Source organism: Pleurodeles waltl, chromosome 10, assembly GCF_031143425.1.
Source record: "Pleurodeles waltl isolate 20211129_DDA chromosome 10, aPleWal1.hap1.20221129, whole genome shotgun sequence".
In the NCBI taxonomy this organism is placed as follows: Eukaryota; Metazoa; Chordata; class Amphibia; order Caudata; family Salamandridae; genus Pleurodeles; species Pleurodeles waltl.
Window position 1 is genome coordinate 724,501,613 of NC_090449.1, and position 17,044 is coordinate 724,518,656.

A 17,044-nucleotide genomic window follows, 5' to 3' on the forward strand; every position below is an offset into this window, starting at 1 on the left:
CTGTCGAAGGTCAGGTATCTAGTGAGTGAACAGATAGAAAATGGCGGTGACGTCCGCGGCGGTGCGCATCATCACCGCCGGCGCACCTGTTCATTGGCTCCTGGGACCCATAGGGTCCACTGTTAACCAATGCAGCATTGCGCCGCGGTCTACGACCGCCTACCGCGACGGTGTGCAACGCCAGGGCTGTTACCCCACAATCCCATTGTCCCAGTTTAGAGGTCAGGCAGCCGCCATTTCAGGGGCCCACATGGATTCATTTTCAACTGCGTCACACATACCGGGGCCTATACTCAACACACATACAGGAAGGGTTTATTGTCTGGTGTAGTCTTGTGTGTAACTGTGGGTACATACCTGGAGGAATAGTGACTGTTTCTTCGCTGTTGTCTTTCTTAGGCACCGTCAGCTGGGACATATGAGAAGATGGCGGAATCCTCCGGTGTACCAACCGCTGGTGGACCTGTTGACAATGGAAGAAAGACATTTAATCGTCACCTTCAGGTTTGACCGTGCCACAATCCAGCAACTATGTACCCAGTTGGAGCCAGACCTGATGTCACCAATCCGCCATCCGACTGGAATCCCCCCTGACGTGCAGGTGCTGTCAGTGCTACATTTCCTTGCAAGTGGGTCTTTTCAGACAACAGTGGTCATGGCATCAGGGATGTCCCAGCCTATGTTTTCCAACGTGTTGTCCAGAGTGTTGTCTGCCCTGCTGAAACACGTAAGGAGATACATCATTTTCCCAGATGTGGAGGATTTGCCTACAGTGAAAGGTGACTTCTATGCCCTTGGACATATCCCCAACGTCATAGGTGCCATTGATGGGACCCATTTAGCTCTGGTCCCCCCCGCAGGAGTGAACAGGTGTACAGGAACAGGAAGAGTTATCATTCGATGAATGTCCAGATGGTCTGTTTGGCAGACCAGTACATCTCGCAGGTAAATGCAATGTTCCCTGGCTCTGTGCATGACGCCTACATCCTGCGCAATAGCAACATCCCTGATATGATGGGTGAACTCCAGAGTCACCGAGTATGGCTATTGGGGGACTCTGGTTACCCCAACCTTTCCTGGCTACTGACCCCAGTGAGGAATCCCAGGACCAGGGCAGAGGAATCCTACAATGAGGCCCATGGGCGGACTAGGAGGGTTATCGAACGCACCTTCGGCCTCCTGAAGGCCAGGTTCAGGTGCCTACATATGACAGGTGGGTCCCTATTCTACTCACCGAAGAAGGTGTGCAACATCATCATCGCCTGCTCCATGCTCCATAATTTGGCATTGCAACACCAGGTGCCTTTTCTACAGGAGGATGATCCAGATGACGGTGTTGTAGCAGCTGTGGAGCCTGTGGAGCCTGTGGATAGTGATGAGGATGAAGCTGAGGAAGAAGAAAACGACAACAGGGAGTCAGTCATACAGCAATATTTCCAGTGATACACAGGTGAGTACATTTTCAGGTTTAACATTATATTCACTTTCACACGTCTACCTCTATCCTGTACTGAAATTTCACTCACTATTTGTTAACTGAGTTGTCCCCTTCCATTTCAGTTTCACAAATGTGGTAACCTACGTGTCAACTGCTTGCATCCTTGGAGGGCTTGTGATGTGTGACATTGGTATGTTTGCCTTCCAATGGGTAACCCATTATGACAATGTAATTGATAATACAAAATTACAAACATAGACTGTCTCCATTTTATTTAGTGTTTCAAGGGTGTTTATTTAAGTGAAAACAAATGAGGGGGGTTGTAAAATGGGGATGGGTGATGGTGGAGGAATGTCCATGGCAGAGTCCAGTCTATTAGTCTCACGGGTGCACTGCCCATCTGGGCATTGGAAGTGGAGCTGGGGTAGTTCCGATTTGGACAGGGTAACAAAGTGGGACAATGGGGGGACAATCAGGGTGGTCTTATTTCCTGGCGGGGGTCTTGCCATCTTGCTCTGTCCTGTTCCTGGATCTCCGGGCCCGCTTTCGTGGTGGTTGTCCGTCTGCAGAGGATGGGGTGCTGGTGTGGTGGTCCTGTGGCGGGGCGTCCTGTCCACTTGCACCGGCGGAGGTGGTGGGCAGTTCGTCGTCCTGCCTGGTGTCAGGGGCCCCTTGGAGTGCCACAGTGTCCCTCAAGGTCTTTTGAATGTCCGTCAGCACCCCTACGATGGTGCCCAGGGCGGAGCCGAGGGTCCTGAGTTCCTCACTGAACCCCAAATACTGCTCCTCCTGCAGACGCAGGGTCTCCTGCAACTTGTCCAGGACCGTCGCCATCGTCTCCTGGGAGTGGTGGTATGCTCGCATGATGGAGGAGAGGGCCTCGTGGAGAGTTGGTTCCCTTGGCCTGTCCTCCGTCTGTCGCACAGCAGCCCTCCCAGTTCCCCTATGTTCGTGTGCCTCCATCCCCTGGACCGTGTGCCCACTACCACTGCCCCCAGGTCTCTGTTGTTGTTGGGGTGTTGGGTTAGCCTGGGTGCCCTGTAGTGGTGGACACACCGCTGATTGACCTGTCCTGGGTAGGAAGGTTTGGGCCCGCTGGGTGGGTGCTGTGCTGGTGTTACCAGAGGGTGGAAGTTCGGTGTTGGGCTGTGGCTGGGCAAGGGGAACCGACTGTCCTGAGTCCCACGATGGTCCGGGCTGGTCATCAAGATCCAGTAGGGCAGAGCTGCTCTCGTCACTGTGGGCCTCTTCTGGGGGTGGAGTGGTGTTGTCTGGACCCTCTGGTGTGGTGACGTTCCTTCGGGGGTATAAGTACATGATTATTGCATGTGTGTGTTTCATGGTGTGCAATGGGTGGGTGTGCGTGAACCCCAGTGCAGGCATTCCTGTGTGGGGGCTTGTATGCTGAAGGTTGGGGGGTGTTCTGGGTATGTGCAGTGGGCATGCTTTAGTGATGGGTGTCCATGCTTAGTTGTGTCATGCAGGTCTTGGGGTTGGGATGTGTAGTTGGTGTTATGGGTACATTAGTGAGGAGTTTGGGTGATAGGGGAGGGTGGGGGTCTGTGATAGCATGCAGGTAGGTTGGGGGATATGATAGTGAAGATTTGACTTACCAGTGTCCGTTCCTCTAACGACTCCTCTGAGGCCCTCAGGATGCAAGATGGACAAGACTTGCTCCTCCCATGTTGTTAGTTGAGGGGGAGGAGGTGGGGGTCCACCGCCAGTCCGCTGTACAGCGATGTGGTGCCTGGATACCGTGGAACGCACCTTCCCCCGTAGGTCATTCCACCTCTTCCTGATGTCCTCCCTATTTCTTGGGTGCTGTCCCACTGCGTTGACCCTGTCCACTATTCTTTGCCATAGCTCCATCTTCCTGGCTATGGATGTGTGCTGTACCTGTGAGCCAAATAGCTGTGGCTCTACCCGTAGGATTTCCTCCACCATGACCCTGAGCTCCTCCTCAGAGAAGCGGGGGTGTCTTTGGTGTGACATGGGGTGGTGTGTGTGATGTGTGGGCTGGTGTATGTGTTGATGAGTGTGGTGAGTGTAGTGGTATGTGGTGTTTTGTGCGTGGATGTTATGTGGGTGATGGTGTTGTGTGCCTCTGTGTGATGGGGTTCTCGATTCTGTGCTCTCTCTCTCGCCTTCTCTCTGAATTTTTGGTTGTAGGGGTTTGTGGGTGATGTGGGTGTGTGTTTTATATTGTATTGGGTGTGTGGGAGTGGTGTGTGTATGTGTATCAGGTGTGTGTATTTGTAATTGTCCAATGTGGCGGTGTTTTGTAGATGTGTGTGTATTTTGAGCGCGGCGGTGTGTACCGCCAATGGAATACCGCGGTTGAAAGAGCGCCGCGTGGATTCGTGGGTCGTAATGGCATGGGCGTGTTTCTGTTGGCGTGGAGGTGGAGGAATTGTTTCCGCATGTTTATCGCTGACCTTTGGTGTGGCGGTATTGTGTGGGTGTCTGAATTTCGGCGGATTCCGAGATGTCTGTCATAATAGCTGTGGCGGTCTACCGCCGCCGCCGCGGTGTATTGGCGGTCTTCTGCACGGCACTAAGTGCCTTATACCGCCAATGTTGTAATGACCCCCTATATCTTCTCTCAGAGGTCTCCGGTTGTGGACATTCTCGTCTCTGACTTCTGTCTTTGTTTTGTTTAGCCCAGTTTTTTGTTGAACCCTTTTGTGCTTGTTTAGTACCTTCATTAAGGGTGGTTCTCTGAATTTGTGGTTTCCCTGATCTGGCCCCCAGACTATTATGTTCTATAATAGTATTATTTTCAGAGATAATCTTGGGCAGCTCGCACTCCTGTTGAGGAACCTCCTGGAGCCGTTAGCGAATGGCCAAACCTGCGGCTTCCCATTTAATGTTGCTTAAATTAATTGAGGACATTGTCAAAACTGCGCATCAGTTTCATCCCCAAATCCAGGGCCGGGACTACTCAGTGTTCATTTTGAATTTATTTTAACACTTCTGGTAAATTGGCAAGTGTTGGTGTACCACCTGTGGTAGTGTAAATTGTGGTGAAGACCGTACCTCAAGTGTTACAGTCCTCAGTTGACCGAACCATATCAAATGGTAAGTACATTGTGAGAAATCTATGTTTGTCTTGTGGATCCGTGTGGGGAAACACTGCTTCCAGCTGATTTGTTTTTTGTGCAATCTAGATCAAAATCTTTTCCCACTCCGTGGGTGCTTTTCCCATTATGGAGTGGACTGTTGGTGGATTAATTCCTGTAATGGTCAATTGATGAACAGCTGGAGCAGCCCTTTCTGGGGCGGTGTCCAAAGTCCACATTATAAATTGTATTACACGTCTATATTTTGCTCCAAGCTCATTGTAAAGTGTGCGTACTTCACCTACAGTTATAGTATGCACATTGGAATGTGGTGTGTATGTGGCGAGTGTGGGCCACTTCGGTCCATCATTACTTAAGGGACCTGATTTTACTGTTGTTGTGGTACATTTGCTATTCTGTATGTGTGAAATGTATGTGTATTTGCATCTGTTTCAGGGAAGGTGACACAAGAGTAAAATATTTCTGTTCTATGGCCCTCATTCTGACCTTGGCGGGCGGCGGAGGCCGCCCGCCAAAGTCCCGCCGTCAGGTTACCGTTCCGCGGTCGAAAGACCGCGGCGGTAATTCTGACTTTCCCGCTGGGCTGGCGGGCGGTCGCCTTCAGACCGCCCGCCAGCCCAGCGGGAAAGAGGCTTCCACGATGAAGCCGGCTCGGAATCGAGCCGGCGGAGTGGAAGCTGTGCGACGGGTGCAGTTGCACCCGTCGCGTATTTCACTGTCTGCGCAGCAGACAGTGAAATACATGTAGGGGCCCTCTTACGGGGGCCCCTGCAATGCCCATGCCAGTGGCATGGGCACTGCAGGGGCCCCCAGGGGCCCCGCGACCCCCCCCTACCGCCATCCGGATCCCGGCGGTCGGACCGCCGGGATCTGGATGGGGTAGGGGGGGTCGGAATCCCCGCGGCGGTGCAGCAAGCTGCGCCGCCGTGGAGGATTCAATGGGGCGGCGGTACACTGGCGGGAGCCCGCCAGTGGTGCCGGTCCGACCGCGGCTTTACCGCCGCGGTCGGAATCCCCATTGGAGCACCGCCGGCCTGTCGGCGGTGCTCCCGCGGTCCTCCGCCCTGGCGGTCTTTGTCCGCCAGGGTCAGAATGAGGGCCTATATGTGTTGTGATCTTCAACAACGAACGTAACTTCTCTGACTTCTTCTGTTAAGCCATTTTCTAAAAGAAACTGTGTGAGTGGATGTCTGCAGTTCTCCCGAATATTTACCGTGTTTGCCATATTAAAGAAGAGGTATCAGAGTCGGGGGATAAAATCCTTTTAAGGTTCAAGCTTGAACAACCTACAGCCTAGCTAGGTGCTCCCTATTCAGCTGAGGAGGATTGCCCCTAAAACACGGACGTCTCCGTATAATGGTACTTAGGGTACCTTCATTGTGTGTGAGACAGAGCTACTCAGGAGACCCATAAACTTAGGCCCATATTTATACTTTTTTAGCGCTGCATTTGCATAATTTTTTCATGCAAAAACGGCGCAAACTTGCAAAATTCAATTGTATTTTGTAAGCTTGCGCCGCTTTTGTGTCAAAAAATGATGCAAAAGTGGTGCTAAAAAAGTATAAATATGGGCATTAGTGCCTACTCCATTGTTGTGGCACCATGTCGTATGAACGCTCATATCTCAACAAGACTTCTAGATTTGGTGCGACAGCACCTCTGCTTAAAGGTGACTGAGCCACTCACACCCGTTGGCAGTTGTCGGCCCAACCCTCCCAGCTCTGTGGCAGCACCTCACCCAAACCCAAATGGTAACAATGATTTGTGGCAGCCTAGCGCATGGAACTCAGAAAATCCCACAGGGAAATCGTGATGAACAAGCCTTACCCTTTTCTTTCTATTTACAAGTCTCTTACACACACAGGCAAGAAAGGAGATTCAGGATAGTTTTTAATATGTTTGATGAAAATACTGCAATCTACAATAAAATGCATGAGCTGCAATGATTAGGACAATGAGGAATAACAAAATCAGGTTTGTAAATATTCAGAGATGTGAAGATGAATAACCCCAATATATTGCAATAAACATGAATTTATAATTCCTACCTAAAGCTTATTCTCTAGCCTCTAGCAAGAGCATGGCAGTATAAGCCCAATCTGTCTGTGCAGTGTCCATGAGAAGCACACTCCACCCCTGTTACTTTAGTACATGTTTGGGCCTCCAGTCTCTAGATCAGGCTGCATAGAGACACAAAGGCTGAGGTCGGCTGCAAACTGAAATGCAGTGTAGATGGAAAATCCTGGATGGAACCGCCTCTAAAGCCCTTTGTCCTACAAGGTGTTTGGATAAGGGACATGTTTTGTTCTTGCAAAATAAGCCTGACGCGGGTATGTACCTAAGTGTTAGACTGTTTGTGCAGCCTTGTGTATCCTGTTTTCTTCTCATTCTGTTCTTGTCAACCCGGAGCAGAAAAACACAGTCTGTCTGGAGCCAGGGCTGGGTTTAAAAGGGGGTGTCATTCACTTCTGAAGTTCTTTTTAAGTGTGCCCTAGATCAAAGACATCTTGAGTATAAGTACAGGGGTTGTACGCCATGTTGGTAGACACCGCGTGGGCTTGTAGCCAGGAACCGCTACATCAGAGGACTGCTGTGCTGCCAGAGGAAACCACCACTTGGACTTTGCTTTGCTGTGCTGACCTGCCTGCCTGCTTGGCTGCCAGTGAGATGGCCACTTTGCTGAAGACACCAGTGTTGGCCTGTTGCCTGCCTCTCTGCTCTTGTGCTCACCAGTTGTATCTAGGGACGGTGTGTTGGGTTGGCCTCCCTGCCCCGTGTTCTACATTCTAGCACATAGTGAAGCTCCGGGGATGCTCTGGAGATTGCCTAGCATGGTGAGGGCTGAACGCTCCCTTTGAATACTGAATAGGGTGTGCTTTGTTTTTCCTCTTCTGGGCTAGAGTGTGTGGCGCGCTTTACCTGCAGTGAGGGAGGAGCACGGGTGCCCAGTGGAGCCAAAACACTCCAGGACTAGGGGGAACTCCAACCAGGCTGGATCGCCGCCCAACAAAGGACCTGCTCCATTCTGAGTGCACACAGCATGTGTGGCAGACTTCTCACGCCTTCGACAAAGCCCCGACCTGGTGGGTGCCCTACACTGCAATGGTCCCCGCATTTGGCAACCGCCTCTGTGTCAGAAGCACCTAAACGTGGGAACTTCCCCGGCTCAGTGCTGGTTTGTGTTGGGAGCACCGCATCTCCTCAGAAGTTCACTGGTCTCAGAGGTCTTGAGTGAGTCAGAGTGCTGGGCTTCATGCTAGACAAGGCCCAGTCGCCAGGAGGCTAACTGGGAGTATCGTACCTCCCTGAGAGGGCTGGCTCGTAGTGTTCCCAGCTGCCTTTGCAGATTGCCCATCATGGCTAGCAAAGTCTTCCCACTGGCGTGGATGGCGCGTGTGCCGCTCCCCCCATGTGTACACATGCCCTTGGGGCATGCAGTAGTTAGCTGATAGGATGGGGTAGCAATCCTCGACTGAGGTCCTGTTCCTGCTAGTTCTGCATGAAATGACCATATTAACTATGGCAAGTACACAGGGGCTCCGGTGCCCTAGAGTTTTCCTGAAATGACAGTATTCACTGTAGTAGGCATGCAAGTGTTCCTGCAATCTACGGTTGGTGCTCACAATACCGCTTAACATATAGTAGATGTGCAGGTGCACTGTAACCATGTGGTTATGAGGGTAGTTGGTATTGCATCATTACTGATGGCACGTGATGACACAAGTGGTGAGGTATGTACTACATGGATGTTTGTTAATTCATGTGTTTTCTCTCCTTAACCCAACAGCTGCATTTCATGACCTGATGTTATGGTATATGTCGTTTTTACCCTGCCAGAATAACAAGCATATTTCAGGATCTGCCTTGTGTGCACAGGGAGGGTGTGTTACATGACATGTGCAACATACAACTTTTATCTTATTGCACTAACTGTGATGGTTTAACAATTGCCTAGTAGGCAAGGTAATTTTTGATTCATGTCACATGTGGTCTATGATTTATACTCAATACAGTATATTTTTATATATCTTTGTGTGGAGTCTCTTTTGTGGTGCATTTATTGTCACTGGAGTGTGTGTTGTGCAAAAGCTTCACACATTGCCTGTGGGATAAGCCTGACTTATCTGGCCAAGCTACCAAGAGGATGAGCAGGGGTTATCTTAGGTGTGTAGCTCCCTTACCCTGACTAGAGTGGTGGTTCCTGCCTTGCTTATGTGTGTACCATAGCCAAGCAGAACCCCCATTTCTAACAATTGAGAAGCCTTGCGGGTGCAGCAGGTGCAGTCGATATGAGTGCAGTCCTCTCTTGTGCAGTCCAAATGTCCAGCAGGACAGTGCTTCTTCTCCAGTTGTTTCTTATGGGTTTCTAGGGGGCCCGTCCACAACACCAGTCCAAGGTTTCAGAATCTCTGAGTTGTTCCTTGGAACTACAATTCCCACAATTCACCTGACCAAATCCTTAGCACTCCATTGAACACTGTCCAGCTGGGACCTTCTGGCAGGTGTTGATGCAGATGGCTCTTGGTAGGTCATTTATTCCAGTCACTTACAGGGAGTCCACTAATGAATCCTTTAGAAGCCAGGCAAAGTCATCTTTTGTGAAGCCCAGAGTGTGCAGCAGATGCAGTACTTGTGAGTGCAATTCTTTGTGGTGCAGACCAGGGTTTCAGCAGGACAGTTTCTGTTTCTGTTTCACACATAAGCTTTATTCGGCCGACAGACCATCAAAGCATACAATACAGTACAATATAAATATAAATAAACATCATAATATCATAGGAAAATTTAAAAGAAGAAAATAAAATCCATGTTTGCCCGACTAGTAACAATTTCAAATCATTGTAAATAAAAAATACGTAAGCGCCATGCCATTACTAAGAACTTACTTACTGCTTAAATTGTCACATTTGAATTGTGGCTTTTTAAAATCCTCAAAGCTAAAAAACATTTCCTTAAATTCAGTTCCCGACAGATTTTGTGAATCCATTTAAACCTTGGGGTTGAGTAAGCGGGACAGAAAAACATAAAATGTTCTATTGTTTCAGAAGAAGTGCCACATGCAGGACAAATATCAGAGCTTAACTTAGGTCCCCATCTGCTCGTCAAGGCCTTCAAAGGTAATGTTCCAAATCGAAATCTGGCATACAAGCTTTTGCCTAGTAAGTCAGGTATTATATCTAGATATAGTTCGAACTCTGGGTACCATTTAAAGTCAATAAACAAATTAGTTAAATGACCATTCGATTTTTGAGAAATGTAATTATTATGTATGTGGGACCAGTAAGCTCCCTTCAATACTTTAACATGGGACTTCACAAGTTGGTGGGGATTCTCCCAAAAGTTCCTCAATCCCAGCGTGCAAAGCCAGCCGGATACGTGTTTGATCCATGGGATTGACGTAGAGTTAGGGCTTTTTAACAATTCTAACAGAGAAAACTTATATATGGCCAGTTCGGGAACCACCCAAAGCCTCACCCAATATACTAGAGGCCGTAAGATAATTAAATCAGCTATTCGTTTAAACCCTAGGTCTAAAAATAGGGGGGTTAATGGGGTACTAGTAGGGCAAGCACATAAAGCCCGTGCAAAGCTATTCTCAGTTTTGGTTATCCTACTATTATCTGCCGTGCCCCAAATCTCTGCGCCGTAGACAGCAGCACCCTGTGCCTTAGCCACATAAATCTTTACTGCTGGAGACACAACTTTAGCGATCGTATTCCTATAGAGGCGCAATATGGATGCTGCCCGATGTTGCAAAAGCCCAGCACTCTTGCCAACTTGTTCCTCCCAAAGGAGTGTATCTGTAAGTCTCACACCCAAGTAATCAATGGAGCTAACCTGGTCCAAAATGGCTCCATCTAACCTAATAGTGCATTTCTTACGAGGGCCAGAGCGAAGCACCATCAATTTCGTTTTCTTCAAGTTCAGCTCTAAACCAAAATTCAAGCAGAATGATTTAAATCTGTCCACAAGAATTTGCAACCCCATAGGGGTTTTTGAAATCAATAGAGAGTCATCCGCAAAAAGGAGAATTGCAATTTTCTGATTGACTAGTGTGGGAGCATCATTCTGGCATGTCATTAGTTCTTGGACCACCTCGTTGATGAATAAAGAAAACAGAAGTGGTGCAAGCACACATCCCTGACGGACACCTCTTTTAATGGGAAATTTATTAGTCAATTCACCTTGTTTACCCCATCTTACTTGCGCGTATGTGCCTTCGTGCATGCGTATTAATAGATGGATAATATCAGGTGGTGCCCCTATTTTGTATAACACTCCCCAAAGCTTATCTCTTGGGACCAAATCTAAAGCAGAACGTAGGTCAACAAAAATGACGTATAGAGTTTGCTTTGCCAAGACTACATATTTCCAGTGTAGCACGGTCAACCTGAAAGCCTGGTCAACCGTGCTAACTCTAGAGCGGAACCCTGCCTGGAGCGGTGAAAGCATCTGCTGCTCCGACACCCAGTTCGACAGTCTAACTAGCAACTGTTTAGCAAATTTTTTTTGTAAATTGTCGATTAAACTGACCGGTCTGTAATTGATTGGAAGATTTACATTACCCTTTTTGTAAATTGGGATAATTTCTGCGCCCTTCCACGTCTCAGGGATCTGTCCTCCTTTTGTGATTTTATTTGACAGTAGATTGATATACTAGGTCCATATAGATGGCTCTGATTTATAAAGGTCGCCTGGAATTTTATCAGGATCTGGGGCTTTACTGACTTTAAAGAGTTGATAGCCTCTGCAGTTTCTTCTAGGGAGAAACAAATATAACTCTCAGGGTTATATGGATTCCCATCAGGTGGAGAAGTGGCAAGGTTAGCATTTTGTAAAATTAGAGGGTCTAATCCCACTTTATCACAGTCAACAGCCCCAGTGGAGATAGTTCTTTCATACAAGAGAGAGAAGTGCTCCACCCAAGTTCTGGGTTGAATGTGGTTCCTTAGAATAGACCTACCCCCTCTCTCATGCTTCGTCAGCAGTTCCCAGAAGAGCGTATTGTTGTTTGCTTTTGTAGCATCTAACAAATCCTGCCAAATAACATCTTCCCAGGTTTTCTTTGATTGTAAAATTGTCTTTTTATACATACATCTTGCTTGTTTGATCGCCCCCGTGGACCCAGCCTTTATGGCTTTTCTTAGCTCGGTCTTAGCCCTCATACATGCATCATTAAACCATCTACTGTTAGATGAACCCCCGTGTTGCCGGCTTACCAAGGCTGCCTTTTTGTAAAAAACACTTTGAAGTTTGACCATCATATCTTCGTGGATATCAAGAAGTGGGATAGCTTCCGGCTCGAGGTCTTCGTAAGCTGACAGATTATCTAAGAACCCTTGATAAATCTTACATAGCAGATAGGGGTTTGACATGACTTTGGGCCACCTCACCTTCGTATTAGCATTATTTAAAATAGGGGGAGGGACCATTAATGGTTGTGTATTCGAGGTTCTACCAAAGATATTCCCAGAGAGGGTAAGCAACAGTGGGGAGTGATCACTCTCGCATCTTGAATCTACCCTCATGTCAAGCAGCAGTGGCCAAAGACGCACATCCACCAAAAAATAATCAATTACACTGGCCACAGAACCTCGTAGAAATGTCGGTGCAAGATTTAAATCAGAAGGAGTACGGCCATTGCAGGCCCTTAGGCCAAACTTTAAGCATAAAGTAGCGAGCTGTGCTGCGACACGAGAGCGTGGAGGATAATTATCACCATCCAATTGTGCAATCCCCCATAATTCGGCCTCTTCCACAGATAAGTCACTAAGAAATGCTGAGGGTTCAAAGGTGCAATTTACATCCCCTGCAATAATTAAATAGGAATTAGTTTGTATCGTGTCTAAAAAATCAGAAAGTAGAGTTAAAATATGTGATTCTGTACCACGTGCAACAGAACGGGCATAAACATAAAAGAGTTATGTTAAAATTTTGATGAAAAGAAATTTGTAAGCCCATCAAATCGGGACAATCAAATTCTAAAACCTTATAGTCACATTGGAGCTTTGAATTTAGAAGAATTAAAAGTCCCCCTTTCGCTCGACCAGTTGCTTTCTCTGATGGCTGTGCAGGGATATTAAAAGAGAGAAACCCATCCATACTTGATTGGTCCTCAACCCAGGTTTCTTGGAAAAGACACACATCTTGTGACTCTATGTAGGCAACCCAGTCCACATCATCCAGTTTCCTAGCAAGGCCAGCAAGATTCCAAGTCATGATGGATAACCCATTAGTTCCCGTTACAGTCCCATGTTTGGAGGGTAGAGCATCCTTATAATTCGGCTCATTAACAAGGATCTTCTCTGAATTGTCCATTATGGATGCCACTAAAGTATCCTGATTGACGGCTTCCTGGGTGGAAGATAGTCATACAGAACCATGATGCAAAGATACGCCTTCCTCCCTAGAGCCTCTCTCATTAACATTGGCTATGGGGTCAGACACATCAGCCTGTTTTGAGTCAATTAGGACAGTACTTCTAGTTGTAGTTTCAGGCAGTGATCTTTGGGGGTCCATAACACCAATCCAAGTGTCTAGAAGCTTTGAAGTGGTCCTTGAGATGTTGGGACTATGTTTACCTGGGAAGTTCCATCAAAGGCCCCTGTAGATGGTCCTGCTGGGGTCTTCTTGATGGAGATCGTGCAGGTGAACCCCTGTCAACCTGTTGCTGCCAGGGAGTCCACTCCTACACTTCCTGAAGCAAGGCAAAGTCCTTAGAACTGTGATTTCTCAGTGTGCAACAGGTGCAGTCTTCCAGAGTGCAGTCCTTTGGGGTGTAGACCAGGGTTCCAGTAGGGCAGCCCTTCTTCTCTCTTTGTAGTTTCAGGCACGGATCTGAGTTGCTGGGCAGCTCTCCCATATTTATTCAGTGTCATCTGTACAGGTCTTAAATCACATCTGACAGACTGTGGAAGATTATATAAAGAAAAAGAGGGGGTCTACCCTAATAACCCTACTATACATGAACAATCTGTAGACAAAAAAATGTTCAATAGTAGGGACACATCTATAAACTAATTCACAAACACTGAACCTCTAAATCGATAATTGGAAATGTAATTTAATTACAAACGTATTTAATTCATTTTTCTGCACAAAGGACAATAAAAAAACAATATGTAAAACATGAAATCAAGACATAGACCTGAAATTTTACAATTATATTACATACATAGACATCTACAAAACTGCCTCCTCCTAGTTTAGAAGTAATGTGGTTATCTGCATTCATTATATCCTAAATCCACATCTTAGAGGTGGTTGCATTGACTATCACAGCCCTAATCTTCATTTACTTCCCTCCTTATTAACAAAGAGATGGGTGCTATAATCATTATCCATCAAATGAATCTTTCTTGCAACCTCCCTAGTTATTAACAAAGAGATGGGTGCTATAATCATTATCCATCAAATGAATCTTTCTTGCAACCTCCCTAGTTATCACAAGGTCGACGCGTTTTGGCCCCTTCACATATGGGCCTCTTCAGGACTCGCGGAGAGACAAAGACCTATAAATACAATTAATAAGCACAACTTAATTCAAATTTTAACAAGATGGGCAGGATTCATGGTGCTGCTTCGCTAACAGGGTTTTCTTTCTATATGGTATTAACTTGTCACCAGGTACAACCTTCACTGATGGGGAAAAAATGTGCAGGGCCCATTGACCCTTTCCCAAAAGTGTTATTCTTGGAGGTGATAGAGGAGTTGGGTGGGAACCCACATTAGCAGGGACGCATTAATAGGCGCCCTACTTACTGAAAGATATGTAGTCAAACAGAGGCAGTCAGATTGGGCTTTGATAATAAAAGAGTGGTTGAAGGGCACAGAAAAATGTTCCCAAATAGAAGAGCCTATCTATCAGGCAAGAGGCTTTCCACACAAACACAAGAGAATCTGGACACATGGTGGGAATAGTTGTATATGTCTATTACCTAACTTGACATGCACACATCCACAGTATCCACAATATTGATGAATTGTAATAAATGTGAAGTGCCATACAGGGACTTATGTTGTTTTATTTTGCTGCTAAACTCAAAATGCACCCAAGTGTTTTGAAAATTTCTGTAAAAAATTTAAAAAAAGAAAGAAAAGCCAGTAAAAGTTGCAAGTTATTGTTAAATCCATAATCAATTACTCCCACAACAGACATGCAACATATAACTTGCACCCCAAATGCTGTGCTTATGGCCTCACCCTTGATGTGCCATATGTTATTACAATTGTCATAAATAATCATACAGAAGGAGTAACTTACATGGAAAATTACTTGAATGAAGGTTTTTTTTAAAGTGAAGCTTGAGAATGTAGTATTTATAACTTTTTGTGTTATTTTATTAAGGTGTGTGTCGGAACTGTGAACCCCGCAAATATCCAACAAGCGTCCAAAACCTCTGCAGTGGGTTTGCGTCCAATTGACCTGGTTCACAGACGTCATGGGAGGGAGGATTTTAACACCAGAAAGGGGGGGGGGGGTCGTTCTTCCTCGAGTTCAAGCCCTCTGAAATCCTTAAGCGATGGATTCCAGTGCAAACTATAATTTATACCTACCGTGTCCTGAGATTACATGGCATATGACACTATATTTGACATCATTAGTGATATTACTTATTAAATCACTGAAGACATTTAAAGTAATACAAAGTAACTTGCTTGTGTTTTATACATGACTATCTAGGAGAGCACCACTGAAGGTGAACTCTGGAGAAGGCACAATGAGTCAAATCTTAAACATTAGTATGTAGCTTCTGCAGTTGTTGCATATTTTGTATCATTCTTGATGCCATTTAAAAATGGTATTTTACAGGTAAGCTTATTGACCCTGTAAATTGTTCACATTGTCCTTGCCTTATTTTTATTTCACAAGTGCCAAACACACCAAGACCTTGTTACTCATGTTCTTCGGGAATTTAAACTCTTCCTTAGTGACTGACTCAGGACAGTATTTTTAAATAATTATTGAGCTTTAATTTACATGTTTTGCTTTGCAGATTTTGTAATCTGTATTTTAAATGATAACTTTTTTGTATTTTTGAAGGAGTTGAAAAATCTCATTCCAAAATCTGCTGTGGGAACACTTTCATCAAATTCCAGCAATGTGATTCATATGATTATCGACTTTTATAATGTAAGTGGGTTGCAGTCTGCAGCCTTGTGTTTTGAAAAAAAAACTACTTGCTTGTAGACAAAGTCAGATTAATCAGTGTCTTACTCATGTTTTAATTTGTATATAACTTTGATTGTCCAGATTGGGGCCTTTGTGAAACATACATATATGAATGTTAACGGTTCATATCAAATTAAACTTGAAGTCTTCTCCTAACAAGGGATTATTCTAAACCAGCCAATAATGCTGCACACTAAGTTCCAGATTCTGAACTACACAATATTTCCACTTAGCTAGAAAATAGACCTTTCCAAATCTGTATTGCCCCCCAGTGGGTTTTATACAGTCTGCACTTTTTTACAAGATTGAGTTTTTGGTGAAATTTCTTTACTATGTTATCGCTTAGATTCACAGGCTTTAAATAGATCCTCTCCCAGTTATCAGATGACAGAACAATTTTTAAATGTGTTTGACTTTCAACCTAGAAATAGTTATTTTTTAAAGAAATTATCAAAAGGCTTTATAATCCTTAACAACCCTCTGCCCAACACCATGTTAAGTTATGTTTCTGCCAATAACTGTGGGAGTCTAGAAATTATTGTATTTGGGTATGGCCTAGTTTAAAGTTTAACTACTTCTAAGAATTCTTCCTGTCTCCCAGATGATTTATATCAGTCTAACGTGATATCCTCTGCTACCCTTTCCTCCTCGAGTTTTCACTCCTTTTAAACTCAACCATTAACAGCTTTATTTTGAATTGCTGATCAATTGTAAGTATGCGAAATACAGAATGTCTTCTGTTATTTCCACTGATGCTAATAAAAATTCTTGTAGCAACATTGGTATCTGCATGTTAAGTATACCTGAGACTCTTTAAATTTCATATTCTAACATTTTCAACATATGTAATGCTTTTAAACATTGTGTTGTTTTCATGGGCTGATAAATAATAAATAATTAATTCTCAAAACGGTTTAGTCTTTATCTTCAGAGGTAATCTTGGAAAACAGCAAGCTTCCGGAGGGTGTTACCATAAGCTACATGTCCTTTTGTAAAAATGGTGTGAATGGTACTGGAGAAAATGGAAGAAAGTGTGCTAACATATCAATTGGAGATGAGGTAAACTATTGCTGGTTTTAAAGACTAATATTTTTCATTGCCTTACTTTAATATATTATGCATGTATCCATAATCTGTGGAGAAATCTGAAAACATTTGCAGTGAACACAGTTAATCTTTTCTAGCAAAGAATGTGTGGCATATTAAGAGCAATATAAATTTTATAATTAGGCCAGTAAGGTTTTCACCTTGGTTCTGATATGTTGAAATTAAAATGTGTAAGAACTGTATAAAAAAGACCATCTGTGCTCCATGAAGATAAAGATGCTCCTAGAAAGGTAATGTGAGAGCTTC

The 17,044-nt window shown here is 45.3% G+C and overlaps 1 pseudogene; it reads left to right on the plus strand.

Moving 5' to 3' along the window:
* LOC138261821 (integrin beta-1-like) overlaps positions 1-17,044 on the plus strand; it is a 319,596-nt pseudogene that overhangs the window by 242,674 nt on the left and 59,878 nt on the right.